Below are 22,873 nucleotides of genomic sequence, written 5' to 3'. Positions count from 1 at the left end.
TGACCTTCTTATTGACGATGAAACACAGATATTGCATCGGATTTAAATGCAAAAGGCACAATGCCGACTTAAGTACAAGAAAACTGACTCATCATACTGTCTATGTATTGAACCATTCCTATGACACTAGTTATAGATTCCGATGCTTCACTTCAGGTTTACTGTATCCTTCTGACCTTCTTATTGACGATGAAACACTGAAACTGCGTCGAAATTAAATAGAAAAGGCACAATGCTGACATAAGTAGAAGAAAACTGACTCTTCTTACTGTCTATGTTTTGAACCATTCCTGTGACACTAGTTATAGATTCCGATGCTTCACTTCAGGTTTACTGTATCCCTCTGACCTTCTATTGACGATGAAACACAGAAATTGCATCGGAATTAAATAGAAAAGGCACAATGCCGACTTAAGTACAAGAAAACTGACTCTTCTTACTGTCTATGTTTTGAACCATACCTGTGACACTAATTATAGATTCCGAAGCTTCACTTCAGGTTTACTGTATACCTCTGACCTTCTTATTGACGATGAAACACAGAAATTGCTTCGGAATTAAATACAAAAGCACAATGCCGACTTAAGTACAAGAAAACTGACTCTTCTTACTGTCTATGTTTTGAACCAATCATGTGACACTAGTTATAGATTCCGATGCTTCACTGTAGGTTTACTGTATCCCTCTGACCTTCTTATTGTCGATGAAACACAGAAATTGAATAGGAATTAAATACAAAAGGCACAATGCCGACTTAAGTACAAGAAAACTGACTCTTCTTACTGTCTATGTTTTGAACAATTCCTGTGACACAAGTTATAGATTCCGATGTTTCACTTCAGGTTTACCGTATCCCGCCGACCATCTTATTGACGATGAAACACAGAAAATGCATCGGATTAAATACAAAAGGCACAATGCCGACTTAAGTACAAGAAAACTGACTCTTCTTACTGTCTATGTTTTGAACCATACCTGTGACACTAGTTATAGATTCCGATGCTTCACTGTAGGTTTACTGTATCCCTCTGACCTTCTTATTGACGATGAAACACAGAAATTGAATCGGAATTAAATACAAAAGGCACAGTGCCGACTTAAGTACAAGAAAACTGACTCTTCTTACTATCTATGCTTTTGAACAATGCCTGTGACACTAGTTATAGATTCCGATGCTTCACTTCAGGTTTACCGTATCCCTCCGACCTTCTTATTGACGATGAAACACAGAAATTGCATCGGATTAAATACAAAAGGCACAATGCCGACTTAAGTACAAGAAAACTGATCTTCTTACTGTCTATGTTTTGAAGCATTCCTGTGACACTAGTTATAGAATCCGATGCTTCACTTCAGGTTCACTATATCCCTCTGACCTTCTTATTGACGATGAGTCACTGAAATTGCATCGGAATTAAATACAAAAGGCACAATGCCGACTTAAGTACAAGAAAACTGACTCTTCTTACTGTCTATGTTTTGAACCATTCCTGTGACACTAGTTATAGATTCCGATGCTTCACTTCAGGTTTACTGTATGCTTCTGACCTTCTTATTGACGATAAAACACAGAAATTGCATCGGAATTAAATACAAAAGGCACCATGCCGACTTAAGTACAAGAAAACTGACTCTTCATACTGTCTATGTATTGAACCATTCCTGTGACACTAGTTATAGATTCCGATGCTTTACTTCAGGTTTACTGTATCCCTCTGACCTTCTTATTGACGATGAAACACAGAAATTGCATTGGATTAAATACAAAAGGCACAATGCCGACTTAAGTACAAGAAAACTGATCTTCTTACTGTCTATGTTTTGAACCATTCCTGTGACACTAGTTATAGATTCCGATGCTTCACTTCGGGTTCACTATATCCCTCTGACCATCTTATTGACGATAAAAAACAGAAATGGCTTCGGAATTAAATACAAAAGGCACAATGCCGACTTAAGTACAAGATAACTGACTCTTCTTACTCTCTATGTTTTGAACCATTCCTGTGACACTAGTTATAGATTCCGATGCTTCACTTCAGGTTTACTGTATGCTTCTGACCTTCTTATTGACGATGAAACACAGAAATTGCATCGGAATTAAATACAAAAGGCACCATGCCGACTTAAGTACAAGAAAACTGACTCTTCATACTGTCTATGTATTGAACCATTCCTGTGACACTAGTTATAGATTCCGATGCTTCACTTCAGGTTTACTGTATCCCTCTGACCTTCTTATTGACGATGAAACACAGAAATTGCATCGGAATTAAATACAAAAAAGCACTATGCCGACTTAGGTACAAGAAAACTCTCTCTTCTTACTGTCTATGTTTTGAACCATACCAGTGACACTAGTTATAGATTCCGATGCTTCACTTCAGGTTTACTGTATACCTCTGACCTTCTTATTGACGATGAAACACAGAAATTGCATCGGAATTAAATACAAAAGGCACAATGCCGACTTAAGTACAAACTGACTCTTCTTACTGTCTATATTTTGAACCATTCATGTGACACTAGTTATAGATTCCAATTCTTCACTGCAGGTTTACTGTATCCCTCTGACCTTCTTATTGACGATGAAACACAGAAATTGCATCGGAATTAAATACAAAAGGCACAATGCGGACTTAAGTACAGGAAAAGTGACTCTTCTTACTGTCACTGTTTTGAACAATTCCTGTGACACTAGTTATAGATTCCGATGCTTCACTTCAGGTTTACTGTAAGACTCTGACCTTCTTATTGACGATGAAACACAGATATTGCATCGGATTTAAATGCAAAAGGCACAATGCCGACTTAAGTACAAGAAAACTGACTCATCATACTGTCTATGTTTTGAACCATACCTGTGACACTAATTATAGATTCCGATGCTTCACTTCAGGTTTACTGTATACCTCTGACCTTCTTATTGACGATGAAACACAGAAATTGCTTCGGAATTAAATACAAAAGGCACAATGCCGACTTAAGTACAAGAAAACTGACTCTTCTTACTGTCTATGTTTTGAACCAATCATGTGACACTAGTTATAGATTCCGATGCTTCACTGTCGGTTTACTGTATCCCTCTGACCTTCTTATTGTCGATGAAACACAGAAATTGAATAGGAATTAAATACAAAAGGCACAATGCCGACTTAAGTACAAGAAAACTGACTCTTCTTACTGTCTATGTTTTGAACAATTCCTGTGACACAAATTATAGATTCCGATGTTTCACTTCAGGTTTACCGTATCCCGCCGACCATCTTATTGACGATGAAACACAGAAAATGCATCGGATTAAATACAAAAGGCACAATGCCGACTTAAGTACAAGAAAACTGACTCTTCTTACTGTCTATGTTTTGAACCATACCTGTGACACTAGTTATAGATTCCGATGCTTCACTGTAGGTTTACTGTATCCCTCTGACCTTCTTATTGACGATGAAACACAGAAATTGAATCGGAATTAAATACAAAAGGCACAATGCCGACTTAAGTACAAGAAAACTGACTCTTCTTACTATCTATGCTTTTGAACAATGCCTGTGACACTAGTTATGGATTCCGATGCTTCACTTCAGGTTTACCGTATTCCTCCGACCTTCTTATTGACGATGAAACACAGAAATTGCATCGGATTAAATACAAAAGGCACCATGCCGACTTAAGTACAAGAAAACTGACTCTTCATACTGTCTATGTATTGAACCATTCCTGTGACACTAGTTATAGATTCCGATGCTTTACTTCAGGTTTACTGTATCCCTCTGACCTTCTTATTGACGATGAAACACAGAAATTGCATTGGATTAAATACAAAAGGCACAATGCCGACTTAAGTACAAGAAAACTGATCTTCTTACTGTCTATGTTTTGAACCATTCCTGTGACACTAGTTATAGATTCCGATGCTTCACTTCGGGTTCACTATATCCCTCTGACCATCTTATTGACGATAAAAAACAGAAATGGCTTCGGAATTAAATACAAAAGGCACAATGCCGACCTAAGTACAAGATAACTGACTCTTCTTACTCTCTATGTTTTGAACCATTCCTGTGACACTAGTTATAGATTCCGTTGCTTCACTTCAGGTTCACTGTATCCCTCTGACCTTCTTATTGACGTTGAAACACTGAAATTGCATCGGAATTAAATAGAAAAGGCACAATGCCGACTTAAGTAGAAGAAAACTGACTCATCTTACTGTCTATGTTTTGAACCATTCCTCTGACACTAGTTATAGATTCCGATGCTTCACTTCAGGTTTACTGTATCCCACTGACCTTCTCATTGATGATGAAACACAGAAATTGCATCGGATTTAAATACAAAATGCACAATGCCAACTGAAATACAATAATACTGGCTCTTCTTACTGTCTGAGCTTTGAACCCTTCCTGTGACACAAGTTATAGATTCCGATGCTTCACTTCAGGTTTACTGAATCCCTCTGACCTTCTTATTGACGATGAAACACAGAAATTGCATCGGAATTTAATAGAAAAGGCACAATGCCGATTTAAGTACAAGAAAACTGACTCTTCTTACTGTCTATGTTTTGAACCATTCCTGTGACACTAGTTATAGATTCCGATGCTTCACTTCAGGTTTACTGTATCCCTCTGACCTTCTTATTGACGATGAAACACAGAAATTGCATCGGAATTAAATACAAAAAAGCACAATGTCGACTTAGGTACAAGAAAACTCACTCTTCTTACTGTCTATGTTTTGAACCATACCAGTGACACTAGTTAAAGATTCCGATGCTTCACTTCAGGTTTACTGTATACCTCTTACCTTCTGATTGACGATGAAACACAGAAATTGCATCGGAATTAAATACAAAAGGCACAATGCCGACTTAAGTACAAACTGACTCTCCTTACTGTCTATGTGTTGAACCATTTCTGTGACCCTAGTTATAGATTCCGATGCTTCACTACAGGTTTACTGTATCCCTCTGACCTTCTTATTGACGATGAAAGACAGATATTGCATCGGAATTAATTACAAATGCACAATGCCGACTTAAGTACAAGAAAACTGACTGTTCTTACTGTCTATGTTTTGATCCATTCATGTGACACTAGTTATAGATTCCGATGCTTCACTTCAGGTTTACTGTATACCTCTGATCTTCTTATTAACGATGAAACACAGAAATTGAATCGGAATTAAATACAAAAGGCACCATGCCGACTCAAGTACAAGAAGACTGGCTCATCTAACTGTCAATGATTTGAAAATTTCCTGTGAGACCGGTTTTAGATTCCGATGCTTCACTTCAGGTTTCCTGTATCCCTCTGACCCTCTTATTGACGATGACACACAGAAATTGCATCGGAATTCAATACAAAAGGCACAATGCCGACTTAAGTACAAGAAAACTGACTCTTCTTACTGTCTATGTTTTAAACCATTCCTGTGACACTAGTTATGATTACGATGCTTCACTTCCGGTTTACTGTATCCCTCTGACCTTCCTATTGACGATGAAACACAGAAATTGTATCGGAAAAAAATAAAAAGGCACAATGACGACTTAAGTACAGGAGAACTGACTCTTCCTACTGTCTTTGTTTTGAACCATTTTTGTGAGACTAGTTATAGATTCCGATGCTTCACTTCAGGCTTACTGTATCCCTCTGACCTTCTTATTGACGATGAAACACAGAATTTGCATTGGAATTAGATACAAAGGGCACAATTCTGATTTAAATACAAGTAAACTGACTCTTCTTACTGTCTATGTTTTGAACCATTCATGTGACTCTAATTATAGATTCCGATGCTTCACTTCAGGTTTACTGTATCCCTCTGACATTCTTATTGACTATGAAATACAGAAATTGCATCGGAATTAAATACAAAAGGCACAATGCCGACTTAACTTCAAGAAAACTGTCTCTTCTTACTGTCTATGTTTTGAACCATTCCTGTGACACTAGTCATAGATTCCGATGCTTCACCTCAGGTTTACTGTATTCCTCTAACCATCTTATTGACGATAAAACACAGAAATTGCATCGGAATTAAATACAAAAGGCACAATGCCGACTTAAGTACAAGAAAACTGATCTTCTTACTCTCTATGTTTTGAACCATTCCTGTGACACTAGTTATAGATTCCGATTCTTCACTTCAGGTTCACTGTATACCTCTGACCTTCTTATTGACGTTGAAACACTGAAATTGCATCGGAATTAAATAGAAAAGGCACAATGCCGACTTAAGTAGAAGAAAACTGACTCTTCTTACTGTCTATGTTTTGAACTATTCCTGTGACACTAGTTATAGATTCCGATGCTTCACTTCAGGTTTACTGTATCCCACTGACCTTCTTATTGATGATGAAACACAGAAATTGCATCGGAATTAAATACAAAAGGCACAATGCCGACTTAAGTACAAGAAAACTGACTCTTCTTACTCTCTATGTTTTGAACCATTCCTGTGACACAAGTTATAGATTCCGATGCTTCACTTCAGGTTTACTGTATCCCTCTGACCTTCTAATTGACGACGAAACACAGAAATTGCATCGGAATTAAATAGAAAAGGCCCAATGCCGATTAAGTACATAAAAACTGATTCTTCTTACTATCTATGTTTTGAACCATTTCTGTGAAACTGGTTATAGATTCCGATGCGTCACTTCAGGTTTACTGTATCCCTCTGACCTTCTTATTGACTATGAAACACAGATATTGCATCGGAATTAACTACAAATGCACAATGCCGACTTAAGTACAAGAAAACTGAATCTTTTTACTGTCTATGTTTTGAACCATTCATGTGACACTAGTTATAGATTCCGATGCTTCACTTCAGGTTTACTGTATCCCTCTGACCTTCTTATTGTCGATGAAACACAGAAATTGAATCGGAATTAAATACAAAAAGGCACATGCTGATTTAAATACAAGAAAACTGACTCTTCTTACTGTCTATGTTTTGAACCATTCATGTGACACTAATTATAGATTCCGATGCTTCACTTCAGGTTTACTGTATCCCTCTGACCTTCTTATTGACGATGAAATACAGAGATTGCATCGGAATTAAATACAAGAGGCACAATGCCGACGTAAGTACAAGAAAACTGACTCTTCTTACTCTCTATGTTTTGAACAATGCCGGTGACACTAGTTATAGGTTCCGATGCTTCACTTCAGGTTTACCGTATCCCTACGACCTTCTTATTGACGATGAAACACAGAAATTGCATCGGATTAAATACAAAAGGCACAATGCCGACTTAAGTACAAGAAAACTGATCTTCTTACTGTCTATGTTTTGAAGCATTCCTGTGAAACAAGTTATAGAATCCGATGCTTCACTTCAGGTTCATTATATCCCTCTGACCTTCTTATTGACGATGAGTCACTGAAATTACATCGGAATTAAATACAAAAGGCACAATGCCGACTTAAGTACAAGAAAACTGACTCTTCTTACTGTCTATGTTTTGAACCATTCCTGTGACAGTAGTTATAGATTCCGATGCTTCACTTCAGGTTTACTGTATCCCTCTGACCTTCTTATTGACGATAAAACACAGAAATTGCATCGAAATTAAATAGAAAAGGTACAATGCCGACATAAGTAGAAGAAAACTGACTCTTCTTACTGTCTATAATTTTAACCATTCGTGTGACACTAGTTATAGATTCCGATGCTTCACTTCAGGTTTACTGTATCCCTCTGACCTTCTTATTGACGATGAAACACAGAAATTGCATCGGAATTGAATACAAAAGGCACAATGCCGACTTAAGTACAAGAAAACTGACTCTTCTTACTGTCTATGTTTTGAACCATACCTGTGACACTAATTATAGATTCCGATGCTTCACTTCCGGTTTACTGTATACCTCTGACATTCTTATTGACGATGAAACACAGAAATTGCTTCGGAATTAAATACAAAAGGCACAATGCCGACTTAAGTACAAGAAAACTGACTCTTCTTACTGTCTATGCTTTGAACACTTCCTGTGACACAAGTTATAGATTCCGACGTTTCACTTCAGATTTACCGTATCCCGCCGCCCTTCTTATTGACGATGAAACACAGAAATTGCATCGGATTAAATACAAAAGGCACAATGCCGACTTAAGTACAAGAAAACTGACTCTTCTTACTGACTATGTTTTGAACCATACCTGTGACACTAGTTATAGATTCCGATGCTTCACTGTAGGTTTACTGTGTCCCTCTGACCTTCTTATTGACGATGAAACACAGAAATTGAATCAGAATTAAATACAAAAGGCACAATGCCGACTTAAGTACAAGAAAACTGACTCTTCTTACTATCTATGCTTTGAACAATGCCTGTGACACTAGTTATAGATCCCGATGCTTCACTTCAGGTTTACCATATCCCTCCGATCTTCTTATTGACGATGAAACACAGAAATTGCATCGGAATTAAATACAAAAGGCACAAGGCCGACTTAAGTACAAGAAAACTGACTCTTCTTACTCTCTATGTTTTGAACCATTCCTGTGACACTAGTTATAGATTCCGATTCTTCACTTCAGGTTCACTGTATACCTCTGACCTTCTTATTGACGTTGAAACACTGAAATTGCATCGGAATTAAATAGAAAAGGCACAAGGCCGACTTAAGTACAAGAAAACTGACTCTTCTTACTCTCTATGTTTTGAACCATTCCTGTGACACTAGTTATAGATTCCGATTCTTCACTTCAGGTTCACTGTATACCTCTGACCTTCTTATTGACGTTGAAACACTGAAATTGCATCGGAATTAAATAGAAAAGGCACAATGCCGACTTAAGTAGAAGAAAACTGACTCTTCTTACTGTCTATGTTTTGAACTATTCCTGTGACACTAGTTAAAGATTCCGATGCTTCACTTCAGGTTTACTGTATCCCACTGACCTTCTTATTGACGATGAAACACAGAAATTGCATCGGAATTAAATACAAAAGGCACAATGCCGACTCAAGTACAAGAAGACAGGCTCATCTTACTGTCTATGTTTTGAAACTTTCCTGTGAGCCAGGTTTTAGATTCCGATGCTTCACTTCAGGTTTACTGTTTCCCTCTGACCTTCTTATTGACGATGAAACACAGAAATTGCATCGGAATTAAATACAAAAGGCACAATGCCGACTTAAGTACAAGAAAAATGACTCTTCGTACTGTCTATGTTTTGAACCGTTCCTGTGACACTAGTTATAGATTCCGATGCTTCACTTCCGGTTCACTGTATCCCTCTGACCTTCTTATTGACGATGAAACACAGAAATTGCATCGGAATTAAATACAAAAGGTACAATGCCGACTTAAGTACAAGAAAACTGACTCTTCGTACTGTCTATGTTTGAACCATTCCTGTGACACTAGTTATAGATTCCGATGCTTCACTTCAGGTTTACTGTATCCCTCTGACCTTCTTATTGACGATGAAACACAGAAATTGAATCGGAATTAAATACAAAAAGGCACATGCTGATTTAAATACAAGAAAACTGACTCTTCTTACTGTCTATGTTTTGAACCATTCATGTGACACTAATTATAGATTCCGATGCTTCACTTCAGGTTTACTGTTTCCCTCTGACCTTCTTATTGACGATGAAATACAGAAATTGCATCGGAATTAAATACATAAGGCACAATGCTTACTTAACTACAAGAAAACTGACTCTTCTTACTGTCTATGTTTTGAACCATTCCTTTGACACTAGTTATACATTCCGATGCTTCACTTCAGGTTCACTGTATCCCTCTGACATTTTTATTGACGATGAAACACTGAAATTGCATCGTAATTAAATACAAAAGTCCCAATGCCGACTTAAGTACAACAAAACTGACTCTCCTTACTGTCTATGTTTTGAACCATTCCTGTGACACTAGTTATAGATTCCGATGCTTCACTTCAGGTTTACTGTATCCCTCTGACCTTCTTATTGACGATGAAACACAGAAATTGCATCGGAATTAAATACAAGAGGCACAATGCCGACGTAAGTACAAGAAAACTGACTCTTCTTACTCTCTATGTTTTGAACAATGCCGGTGACACTAGTTATAGATTCCGATGCTTCACTTCAGGTTTACCGTATCCCTCCGACCTTCTTATTGACGATGAAACACAGAAATTGCATCGGATTAAATACAAAAGGCACAATGCCGACTTAAGTACAAGAAAACTGATCTTCTTACTGTCTATGTTTTGAAGCATTCCTGAGACACAAGTTATAGAATCCGATGCTTCACTTCAGGTTCATTATATCCCTCTGACCTTCTTATTGACGATGAGTCACTGAAATTACATCGGAATTAAATACAAAAGGCACAATGCCGACTTAAGTACAAGAAAACTGACTCTTCTTACTGTCTATGTTTTGAACCATTCCTGTGACACTAGTTATAGATTCCGATGCTTCACTTCAGGTTTACTGTATGCTTCTGACCTTCTTATTGACGATGAAACACAGATATTGCATCGGAATTAAATACAAAAGGCACAATGCCGACTTAAGTACAAGAAAACTGACTCTTCATACTGTCTATGATTTGAACCATTCCTATGACACTAGTTATAGATTCCGATGCTTCACTTAAGGTTTACTGTATCCCTCTGACCTTCTTATTGACGATAAAACACAGAAATTGCATCGAAATTAAATAGAAAAGGTACAATGCCGACATAAGTAGAAGAAAACTGACTCTTCTTACTGTCTATAATTTTAACCATTCCTGTGACACTAGTTATAGATTCCGATGCTTCACTTCAGGTTTACTGTATCCCTCTGACCATCTTATTGATGATGAAACACAGAAATTGCATCGGAATTAAATACAAAAGGCACCATGCCGACTTAAGTACAAGAAAACTGACTCTTCTTACTGTCTATGTTTTGAACCATTCATGTGACACTAGTTATAGATTCCGATGCTTCACTTCAGGTTTACTGTATACCTCTGACCTTCTTATTGACGATGAAATACAGAAATTGCATCGGATTAAATACAAAAGGCACAATGCCGACTTAAGTACAAGAAAACTGACTCTTCTTACTGACTATGTTTTGAACCATACCTGTGACACTAGTTAGAGATTCCGATGCTTCACTGTAGGTTTACTGTGTCCCTCTGACCTTCTTATTGACGATGAAACACAGAAATTGCATCGGAATTAAATACAAGAGGCACAATGCCGACTTAAGTACAAGAAAACTGACTCTTCTTACTATCTATGCTTTGAACAATGCCTGTGGCACTAGTTATAGATTCCGATGCTTCACTTCAGGTTTACCATATCCCTCCGATCTTCTTATTGACGATGAAACACAGAAATTGCATCGGATTAAATACAAAAGGCACAATGCCGTCTTAAGTACAAGAAAACTGATCTTCTTACTGTCTATGTTTTGAAGCATTCCTATGACACTAGTTATAGAATCCGATGCTTCACTTCAGGTTCACTATATCCCTCTGACCTTCTTATTGACGATGAGTCACTGAAATTGCATCGGAATTAAATACAAAAGGCACCATGCCGACTTAAGTACAAGAAAACTGACTCTTCATACTGTCTATGTTTTGAACCATTCCTGTGACACTAGTTATAGATTCCGATGCTTTACTTCAAGTTTACTGTATCCCTCTGACCTTCTTATTGACGATGAAACACAGAAATTGCATCGGATTAAATACAAAAGGCACAATGCCGACTTATGTACAAGAAAACTGATCTTCATACTGTCTATGTTTTGAACCATTCCTGTGACACTAGTTATAGAATCCGATGCTTCACTTCAGGTTCACTATATCCCTCTGACCTTCTTATTGACGATGAAACACAGAAATTGCATCGGAATTAAATACAAAAGGCACAATGCCGACTAAAGTACAAGAAAACCGATCTTCTTAATGTCTATGTTTTGAACCATTCCTGTGACACTAGTTATAGAATCCGATGCTTCACTTCAGGTTCACTATATCTTTCTGACCTTCTTATTGACGATGAGTCACTGAAATTGCATCGGAATTAAATACAAAAGGCACAATGCCGACTTAAGTACAAGAAAACTGACTCTTCTTACTGTCTATGTTTTGAACCATTTTGTGAGACTAGTTATAGATTTCGATGCTTCACTTCAGTCTTACTGTATCCCTCTGACCTTCTTATTGACGATGAAACACAGAAATTGCATCGGAATTAAATACAAAAGGCACCATGCCGACTTAAGTACAAGAAAACTGACTCTTCTTACAGTCTATGTTTTGAACCATTCATGTGACACTAGTTATAGATTCCGATGCTTCACTTCAGGTTTACTGTATACCTCTGACCTTCTTATTGACGATGAAACACAGAAATTGCATCGGATTAAATACAAAAGGCACAATGCCGACTTAAGTACAAGAAAACTGACTCTTCTTACTGACTATGTTTTGAACCATTCCTGTGACACTAGTTATAGATTCCGATGTTTCACTTCAGGTTTACTGTATCCCTCTGACCTTCTTATTGACGATGAAACACAGAAATTGCATCGGAATTAAATACAAGAGGCACAATGCCGACGTAAGTACAAGAAAACTGACTCTTCTTACTCTCTATGTTTTGAACAATGCCGGTGACACTAGTTATAGATTCCGATGCTTCACTTCAGGTTTACCGTATCCCTCCGACCTTCTTATTGACGATGAAACACAGAAATTGCATCGGATTAAATACAAAAGGCACAATGCCGACTTAAGTACAAGAAAACTGATCTTCTTACTGTCTATGTTTTGAAGCATTCCTGTGACACAAGTTATAGAATCCGATGCTTCACTTCAGGTTCATTATATCCCTCTGACCTTCTTATTGACGATGAGTCACTGAAATTACATCGGAATTAAATACAAAAGGCACAATGCCGACTTAAGTAAAAGAAAACTGACTCTTCTTACTGTCTATGTTTTGAACCATTCCTGTGACACTAGTTATAGATTCCGATGCTTCACTTCAGGTTTACTGTATGCTTCTGACCTTCTTATTGACGATGAAACACAGATATTGCATCGGAATTAAATACAAAAGGCACAATGCCGACTTAAGTACAAGAAAACTGACTCTTCATACTGTCTATGATTTGAACCATTCCTATGACACTAGTTATAGATTCCGATGCTTCACTTAAGGTTTACTGTATCCCTCTGACCTTCTTATTGACGATAAAACACAGAAATTACATCGAAATAAAATAGAAAAGGTACAATGCCGACATAAGTAGAAGAAAACTGACTCTTCTTACTGTCTATAATTTTAACCATTCCTGTGACACTAGTTATAGATTCCGATGCTTCACTTCAGGTTTACTGTATCCCTCTGACCATCTTATTGATGATGAAACACAGAAATTGCATCGGAATTAAATACAAAAGGCAAAATGCCGACTTAAGTACAAGAAAACTGACTCTTCTTACTGTCTATGTTTTGAACCATTTTGTGAGACTAGTTATAGATTTCGATGCTTCACTTCAGTCTTACTGTATCCCTCTGACCTTCTTATTGACGATGAAACACAGAAATTGCATCGGAATTAAATACAAAAGGCACCATGCCGACTTAAGTACAAGAAAACTGACTCTTCTTACTGTCTATGTTATGAACCATTCATGTGACACTAGTTATAGATTCCGATGCTTCACTTCAGGTTTACTGTATACCTCTGACCTTCTTATTGACGATGAAACACAGAAATTGCATCGGATTAAATACAAAAGGCACAATGCCGACTTAAGTACAAGAAAACTGACTCTTCTTACTGACTATGTTTTGAACCATACCTGTGACACTAGTTAGAGATTCCGATGCTTCACTGTAGGTTTACTGTGTCCCTCTGACCTTCTTATTGACGATGAAACACAGAAATTGAATCAGAATTAAATACAAAAGTCACAATGCCGACTTAAGTACAAGAAAACTGACTCTTCTTACTATCTATGCTTTGAACAATGCCTGTGGCACTAGTTATAGATTCCGATGCTTCACTTCAGGTTTACCATATCCCTCCGATCTTCTTATTGACGATGAAACACAGAAATTGCATCGGATTAAATACAAAAGGCACAATGCCGACTTAAGTACAAGAAAACTGATCTTCTTACTGTCTATGTTTTGAAGCATTCCTATGACACTAGTTATAGAATCCGATGCTTCACTTCAGGTTCACTATATCCCTCTGACCTTCTTATTGACGATGAGTCACTGAAATTGCTTCGGAATTAAATACAAAAGGCACCATGCCGACTTAAGTACAAGAAAACTGACTCTTCATACTGTCTATGTTTTGAACCATTCCTGTGACACTAGTTATAGATTCCGATGCTTTACTTCAAGTTTACTGTATCCCTCTGACCTTCTTATTGACGATGAAACACAGAAATTGCATCGGATTAAATACAAAAGGCACAATGCCGACTTATGTACAAGAAAACTGATCTTCTTACTGTCTATGTTTTGAACCATTCCTGTGACACTAGTTATAGAATCCGATGCTTCACTTCAGGTTCACTATATCCCTCTGACCTTCTTATTGACGATGAAACACAGAAATTGCATCGGAATTAAATACAAAAGGCACAATGCCGACTAAAGTACAAGAAAACCGATCTTCTTAATGTCTATGTTTTGAACCATTCCTGTGACACTAGTTATAGAATCCGATGCTTCACTTCAGGTTCACTATATCTTTCTGACCTTCTTATTGACGATGAGTCACTGAAATTGCATCGGAATTAAATACAAAAGGCACAATGCCGACTTAAGTACAAGAAAACTGACTCTTCTTACTGTCTATGTTTTGAACCATTTTGTGAGACTAGTTATAGATTTCGATGCTTCACTTCAGTCTTACTGTATCCCTCTGACCTTCTTATTGACGATGAAACACAGAAATTGCATCGGAATAAATACAAAAGGCACCATGCCGACTTAAGTACAAGAAAACTGACTCTCTTACTGTCTATGTTTTGAACCATTCATGTGACACTAGTTATAGATTCCGATGCTTCACTTCAGGTTTACTGTATACCTCTGACCTTCTTATTGACGATGAAACACAGAAATTGCATCGGATTAAATACAAAAGGCACAATGCCGACTTAAGTACAAGAAAACTGACTCTTCTTACTGACTATGTTTTGAACCATACCTGTGACACTAGTTAGAGATTCCGATGCTTCACTGTAGGTTTACTGTGTCCCTCTGACCTTCTTATTGACGATGAAACACAGAAATTGAATCAGAATTAAATACAAAAGGCACAATGCCGACGTAAGTACAAGAAAACTGACTCTTCTTACTATCTATGCTTTGAACAATGCCTGTGACACTAGTTATAGATTCCGATGCTTCACTTCAGGTTTACCATATCCCTCCGATCTTCTTATTGACGATGAAACACAGAAATTGCATCGGATTAAATACAAAAGGCACAATGCCGACTTAAGTACAAGAAAACTGATTTTCTTACTGTCTATGTTTTGAAGCATTCCTATGACACTAGTTATAGAATCCGATGCTTCACTTCAGGTTCACTATATCCCTCTGACCTTCTTATTGACGATGAGTCACTGAAATTGCATCGGAATTAAATACAAAAGGCACCATGCCGACTTAAGTACAAGAAAACTGACTCTTCATACTGTCTATGTTTTGAACCATTCCTGTGACACTAGTTATAGATTCCGATGCTTTACTTCAAGTTTACTGTATCCCTCTGACCTTCTTATAGACGATGAAACACAGAAATTGCATCGGATTAAATACAAAAGGCACAATGCCGACTTATGTACAAGAAAACTGATCTTCTTACTGTCTATGTTCTGAACCATTCCTGTGACACTAGTTATAGAATCCGATGCTTCACTTCAGGTTCACTATATCCCTCTGACCTTCTTATTGACGATGAAACACAGAAATTGCATCGGAATTAAATACAAAAGGCACAATGCCGACTAAAGTACAAGAAAACCGATCTTCTTAATGTCTATGTTTTGAACCATTCCTGTGACACTAGTTATAGAATCCGATGCTTCACTTCAGGTTCACTATATCTTTCTGACCTTCTTATTGACGATGAGTCACTGAAATTGCATCGGAATTAAATACAAAAGGCACAATGCCGACTTAAGTACAAGAAAACTGACTCTTCATACTGTCTATGTTTTGAACCATTCCTGTGAGACTAGTTATAGATTCCGATGCTTCACTTCTGGTTTACTGTATGCTTCTGACCTTCTTATTGACGATGAAACACAGAAATTGCATCGGAATTAAATACAAAAGGCACCATGCCGACTTAAGTACAAGAAAACTGACTCTTCTTACTGTCTATGTTTTGAACCATTCATGTGACACTAGTTATAGATTCCGATGCTTCACTTCAGGTTTACTGTATACCTCTGACCTTCTTATTGACGATGAAACACAGAAATTGCATCGGAATTAAATACAAAAGGCACCATGCCGACTCAAGTACAAAAAGACTGGCTCATCTAACTGTCTATGATTTGAAACTTTCCTGTGAGAGCGGTTTTAGATTCCGATGCTTCACTTCAGGTTTCCTGTATCCCTCTGACCCTCTTATTGACGATGAAACACAGAAATTGCATCGGAATTAAATACAAAAGGCACAATGCCGACTTAAGTACAAGAAAACTGACTCTTCTTACTGTCTATGTTTTAAACCATTCCTGTGACACTAGTTATGATTACGATGCTTCACTTCCGGTTTATTGTATCCCTCTGACCTTCTTATTGACGATGAAACACAGAAATTGAATCGGAATAAAATAAAAAGGCACAATGCCGACTTAAGTACAAGAGAACTGACTCTTCCTACTGTCTATGTTTTGAACCATTTTGTGAGACTAGTTATAGATTTCGATGCTTCACTTCAGTCTTACTGTATCCCTCTGACCTTCTTATTGACGATGAAACACAGAAATTGCATCGGAATTAGATACAAAGGGCACAATTCTGATTTAAATACAAGAAAACTGACTCTTCTTACTGTCTATGTTTTGAACCATTCATGTGACTCTAATTATAGATTCCGATGCTTCACTTCAGAATTACTGTATACCTCTGACATTCTTATTGACGATGAAATACAGAAATTGCATCGGAATTAAATGCAAAAGGCAAAATGCCGACTTAACTTCAAGAAAACTGACTCTTCTTACTGTCTATGTTTTGAGCCATTCCTGTGACACTAGTTATACATTCCGATGCTTCACCTCAGGTTTACTGTATCCCTCTGACCATCTTATTGACGATAAAACACAGAAATTGCAACGGACTTAAATACAAAAGGCACAATGCCGACTTAAGTACAAGAAAACTGACTCTGCTTACTCTCTATGTTTTGAACCATTCCTGTGACACTAGTTATAGATTCCGATGCTTCACTTCAGGTTCACTGTATCCCTCTGACCTTCTTATTGACGTTGAAACACTGAAATTGCATCGGAATTAAATAGAAAAGGCACAATGCCGACTTAAGTAGAAGAAAACTGACTCTTCTTACTGTCTATGTTTTGAACCATTCCTGTGACACAAGTTATAGATTCCGATGCATTACTTCACGTTTACTGTATCCCTCTGACCTTCTTATTGACGATGAAACACAGATATTGCATCGGAATTAATTACAAATGCACAATGCCGATTAAAGTACAAGAAAACTGACTCTTCTTACTGTCTATGCTTTGAACCATTCCTGTGACACTAGTTATAGATTCCGATGCTTTACTTCAGGTTTACTGTATCCCTCTGACCTTCTTATTGACGATGAAACACAGAAATTGCATCGGATTAAATACAAAAGGCACAATGCCGACTTAAGTACAAGAAAACTGATCTTCTTACTGTCTATGTTTTGAACCATTCCTGTGACACTAGTTATAGAATCCGATGCTTCACTTCAGGTTCACTATATCCCTCTGACCTTCTTATTGTCGATGAAACACTGAAATTGCATCGGAATTAATAACAAAAGGCACAATGCCGACTTAAGTACAAGAAAACTGATCTTCTTACTGTCTATGTTTTTGAACCATTCCTGTGACACTAGTTATAGAATCCGATGCTTCACTTCAGGTTCACTATATCCCTCTGACCTTCTTATTGACGATGAGTCACTGAAATTGCATCGGAATTAAATACAAAAGGCACAATGCCGACTTAAGTACAAGAAAACTGACTCTTCATACCGTCTATGTTTTGAACCATACCTGTGACACTAATTATAGATTCCGATGCTTCACTTCAGGTTTACTGTATACCTCTGACCTTCTTATTGACGATGAAACACAGAAATTGCATCGGAATTAAATACAAAAGGCACAATGCCGACTTAAATACAAGAAAACTGACTCTTCTTACTGTCTAGTTTTTGAACCATTTCTGTGACACTAGTTATAGATTCCGATGCTTCACTTCAGGTTTACTGTATCCCTCTGACCTTCTAATTGACGATGAAACACAGATATTGCATCGGAATTAATTACAAATGCACAATGCCGAATTAAGTACAAGAAAACTGACTCTTCTTACTGTCTATGTTTGAACCATTCATGTGACACTAGTTATAGATTCCGATGCCTCACTTCAGGTAGTGTATACCACTGACCCTCTTATTGACGATGAAACACAGAAATTGCATCGGAATTAAATACAATATTCACCATGCTGACTCAAGTACAAGAAGACTGGCTCATCTTACTGTCTATGATTTGAAATTTTCCTGTGAGACCGGTTTTAGATTCCGATGCTTCACTTCAGGTTTACTGTATCCCTCTGACCCTCTTACTGACGATGAAACACAGAAATTGCATCGGAATTAAATACAAAATGCACAATGCCGACTTAAGTACAAGAAGACTGACTCTTCTTACTCTCTATGTTTTGAACCATTCATGTGACACTAGTTATGATTCCGATGCTTCACTTCCGGTTTACTGTAACCCTCTGACCTTCTTATTGACGATGAAACACAGAAATTGCATCGGAATAAAATAAAAAGGCACAATGCCGACTTAAGTACAACAGAACTGACTCTTCTTACTGTCTATGTTTTGAACCATTCCTGTGAGACTAGTTATAGATTCCGATGCTTCACTTCAGGTTTACTGTATCCCACTGACCATCTTATTGACGATGAAACACAGAAACTGCATCGGAATTAGATATAAAGGGCACAATGCTGATTTAAATACAAGAAAACTGACTCTTCTTACTGTCTATGTTTGGAACCATTCATGTGACTCTAATTATAGATTCCGATGCTTCACTTCAGGTTTACTGTATCCCTCTGACATTCTTATTGACGGTGAAATACAGAAATTGCATCGGAATTAAATACAAAAGGCACAATGCCGACTTAACTTCAAGAAAACTGACTCTTCTTACTGTCTATGTTTTGAATTATTCCTTTGACACTAGTTATAGATTCCGATGCTTCACTTCAGGTTTACTGTATCCCTCTGACCATCTTATTGACTATGAAACACAGAAATTGCATCGGAATTAAATACAAAAGGCACAATGCCGACTTAAGTACAAGAAAACTGACTCTTCTTACTCTCTATGTTTTGAACCATTCCTGTGACACTAGTTATAGATTCCGATGCTTCACTTGAGGTTCACTGTATCACTCTGAACTTCTTATTGACGATGAAACACTGAAATTGCATCGGTATTAAATAGAAAAGGCACAATGCCGACTTAAGTAGAAGAAAACTGACTCTTCTTACTGTCTATGTTTTGAACTATTCCTGTGACACTAGTTAAAGATTGCGACGCTTCACTTCAGGTTTACTGTATGCCTCTGACCTTATTATAGACGATGAAACACAGAAATTGCATCGGAATTAAATACAAAAGGCCCAATGCCGACTTAAGTAGAAGAAAACTGATCTTCTAACTGTCTATGATTTGAAGCATTCCTGTGACACTAGTTATAGAATCCGATGCTTCACTTCAGGTTCACTATATCCCTCTGACCTTCTTATTGACGATGAGTCACTGATATTGCATCGGAATTAAATACAAAAGGCACAATGCCGACTTAAGTACAAGAAAACTGACTCTTCTTACTGTCTATGTTTTGAACCATTCCTGTGACACTAGTTATAGATTCCGATGCTTCACTTCAGGTTTACTGTATCCCTCTGACCTTCTTATTGACGATGAAACACAGAAATTGAATCGGAATTAAATACAAAAGGCACAATGCCGACTTAAGTACAAGCAAACTGACTCTTATTACTATCTATGTTTTGAACAATGCCTGTGACACTAGTTATAGATTCCGATTCTTCACTTCAGGTTTACCGTATCCCTCCGACCTTCTTATTGGCGATAAAACACAGAAATTGCATCGGATTAAATACAAAAGGCACAATGCCGACTTAAGGACAAGAAAACTGATCTTCTTACAGTCTATGTTTTGAAGCAATCCCGTGACACTAGTTATAGAATCCGATGCTTCACTTCAGGTTCACTATTTCCCTCTGACCTTCTTATTGACGATGAGTCACTGAAATTGCATCGGAATTAAATACAAAAGGAACAATGCCGACTTAAGTACAAGAAAACCGACTCTTCTTACTGTCTATGTTTTGAACCATTCCTGTGAAACTAGTTATAGATTCCGACGCTTCACTTCATGTTTACTGTATGCTTCTGACCTTCTTATTGACGATGAAACACAGAAATTGCATCGAAATTAAATACAAAAGGCACCATGCCGACTTAAGTACAAGAAAACTGACTCTTCGTACTGTCTTGTTTTGAACCATTCCTGTGACACTAGTTATAGATTCCGATGCTTTACTTCAGGTTTACTGCATCCCTCTGACCTTCTTATTGACGATGAAACACAGAAATTGCATCGGATTAAATACAAAAGGCACAATGCCGACTTAAGTACAAGAAAACTGATCTTCTTACTGTCTATGTTTTGAACCATTCCTGTGACACTAGTTATAGAATCCGATGCTTCACTACAGGTTCACTATATCCCTCTGACCTTCTTATTGACGATGATACACAGAAATTGCATCGGAATTAATAACACAAGGCACAATGCCGACTTAAGTACAAGAGAACTGACTCTTCTTACTGTCTATGTTTTGAACAATTCATGTGACTCTAATTATAGATTCCGATGCTTCACTTCAGGTTTACTGTATCCCTCTGACATTCTTATTGACGATGAAATACAGAAATTGCATCGGAATTAAATTCAAATGGCACAATGCCGACTTAACTTCAAGAAAACTGATCTTCTTACTGTCTATGCTTTGAACCATTCCTGTGACACTAGTTATAGATTCCGATGCTTCACTTCAGGTTTACTGTATCCCTCTGACCATCTTATTGACGATGAAATACAGAAATTGCATCGGAATTAAATACAAAAGGCACAATGCCGACTTAAGTACAAGAAAACTGACTCTTCTTACTCTCAATGATTAGAACCATTCCTGTGACACTAGTTATAGAATCCGATGCTTCACTTCAGGTTCACTGTATCCCTCTGACCTTCTTATTGACGATGAAACACTGAAATTGCATCAGAATTAAATAGAAAAGGCACAATGCCGACTTAAGTAGAAGAAAACTGACTCCTTTACTGTCTATATTTTGAACCATTCCTGTGACACTAGTTATAGATTCCGACGCTTCACTTCAGGTTTACTGCATGCCTCTGACCTAATTATTGACGATGAAACACAGAAATTGCATCGGAATTAAATACAAAAGCCCCAATGCCGACTTAAGTACAAGAAAACTGATTTTCTTACTGTCTATGTTTTGAAGCATTCCTGTGACACTAGTTATAGAATCCGATGCTTCACTTCAGGTTCACTATATCCCTCTGACCTTCTTATTGACGATGAGTCACTGATATTGCATCGGAAGTAAATACAAAAGGCACAATGCCGACTTAAGTACAAGAAAACTGACTCTTCTTACTGTCTATGTTTTGAACAATTCCTGTGACACTAGTTATAGATTCCGATGCTTCACTTCAGGTTTACTGTATGCTTCTGACCTTATTATTGACGATGAAACACAGATATTGCATCGGAATTAAATACAAAAGGCACCATGCCGACTTAAGTACAAGAAAACTGACTCATCATACTGTCTATGTTTTGAACCATTCCTGTGACACTAGTTATAGATTCCGATGCTTCACTTCAGGTTTACTGTATCCCTCTGACCCTCTTGTTGACGACGAAACACAGAAATTGCATCGGATTAAATACAAAAGGCACAATGCCGACTTAAGTGCAAGAAAACTGATCTTCTTACTGTCTATGCTTTGAACCATTCCTGTGACACTAGTTATAGAAACCGATGCTTCACTTCAGGTTTACTATATCCCTCTGACCTTCTTATTGACGATGAAACACTGAAATTGCATCGGAATTAAATACAAAAGGCACAATGCCGACGTAAGTACAAGAAAGCTGAACTTCTTACTGTCTATGTTTTGAACCATTCCTGTGACACTAGTTATAGAATCCGATGCTTCACTTCAGGTTCACTATATCCCTCTGACCTACTTATTGACGATGAGTCACTGAAATTGCATCGGAATTAAATATAAAAGGCACAATGCCGACTTAAGTACAAGAAAACTGACTCCTCATACCGTCTAAGTTTTGAACCATACGTGTGACACTAATTATAGATTCCGATGCTTCACTTCAGGTTTACTGTATGCCTCTGACCGTCTTATTGACGATGAAAAACAGAAATTGCATCGGAATTAAATACAAAAGGCACAATGCCGACTTAAAT

This window comes from Schistocerca serialis, unplaced genomic scaffold (assembly GCF_023864345.2).
Source record: "Schistocerca serialis cubense isolate TAMUIC-IGC-003099 unplaced genomic scaffold, iqSchSeri2.2 HiC_scaffold_1393, whole genome shotgun sequence".
Taxonomy (NCBI): Eukaryota; Metazoa; Arthropoda; class Insecta; order Orthoptera; family Acrididae; genus Schistocerca; species Schistocerca serialis.
The sequence above is the reverse complement of the archived record's forward strand: the minus strand, read 5'-3'. Positions refer to the sequence as shown.